Raw genomic sequence first — 1,502 nt, 5'->3', positions numbered from 1 at the left:
TCACACACACACACTCTCTCTCTCACACACACACACACTCACTCACTCACTCACTCTCACACACACACACACACACACACAAAGCAGCTCCGCGCTCATAAACGCTGCTTTACACGTTTCTGAGGACAGCCGACAACCGAAATATTTCATCTCATATGAGATCTCATATTTATTCACTGACATCATTGCCTTTTGAAGTTTAATCCAGCTGTATTGCGAAAGACCTCTTGAAATTATAATTAAGACATTTCTTATACCATTTAACGTATTTAAACCTTTGTATGGCCTTAAGTTTGATACAGCTCACTGCAGGAGTGTTTAAGGACCCGCGGGAGATCTGCGTTTAAGAGCCCGTCGGCAGAGTGCTGGTAGCCGACTGGAAACACAACAGCAGCCCCGGGACGTCGAGCTGGCGAGCCCTGGTGTGTGAACTCTGTATATCTATTATGTATATATAAATACACACACATGCATGTGTATATTTCAGATTTGTTTTATTATTATAATATATTAAATACATTTATTTATAATATAAATTATACGAATATAAATATAGACATGTACAAATGTTCTAAATTTATACCGTATGTGTGTGTATTTATATATACATAAATATACACAGAACACACAATGCAAACGAAAACTTATTTGGGATGCGATTAATCACAATTAATCATTTGACAGCACTAACATATATATATATATATATATATATATAGAAACAGCATTGCACTGCAAAAATGATTATCTTAGTATTGTTGTCTGGGTTTCCATGAATATATCTAAATACTGTTAACTTGAGGCAAAATGACTATTACATCTTTTTTCCCTGACAAATCTATTAAAATTAAGAGTTTACGCTTAAAACAAGAACAAATGTCTGCCAATGGGGCCACAAAATAAACTTAATTCAAAATGTCTCACACACACACACACACACACTCTCTCTCTCTCTCTCTCACACACACACACACACACACACTTTTAAACAGTATCTTTGGCACCCAGAACAGTTCAACTAAATGCTGAAACCTTTAAAGACTTTTCATATACTGCTGAATTATATCTATTATAACACTGACATTAATAACTGAACCATAAAAAAATGAAAACAAAAACTTGCACAAAACAAAATATAAAAAACACCTCAGACTGGATCAGAGCAATATTGGGGTTTATAATAAAAAGGTAAAAATATAAAATGGAAGAATAATGACATTCACAGAATGAGCATCTTTGACACACACCATACACAACACACACAGACAGACACACACACACACACACAGACACACACATTCACTCACTCACACACAACACACGCACACACACACAGACAGCACTGACACACAGACACTCACACACAGACACTCACTCACTCACACACAACACACGCACTCACTCACACACAACACACAGACACTCACTCACTCACACACAACACACGCACTCACTCACACACAACACACAGACACTCACTCACTCACACACAACACACGCAC

Source organism: Sinocyclocheilus grahami, unplaced genomic scaffold (assembly GCF_001515645.1).
Source record: "Sinocyclocheilus grahami isolate Dianchi unplaced genomic scaffold, SAMN03320097.WGS_v1.1 scaffold1270.1, whole genome shotgun sequence".
In the NCBI taxonomy this organism is placed as follows: Eukaryota; Metazoa; Chordata; class Actinopteri; order Cypriniformes; family Cyprinidae; genus Sinocyclocheilus; species Sinocyclocheilus grahami.
This window is presented reverse-complemented; position numbering follows the sequence as displayed.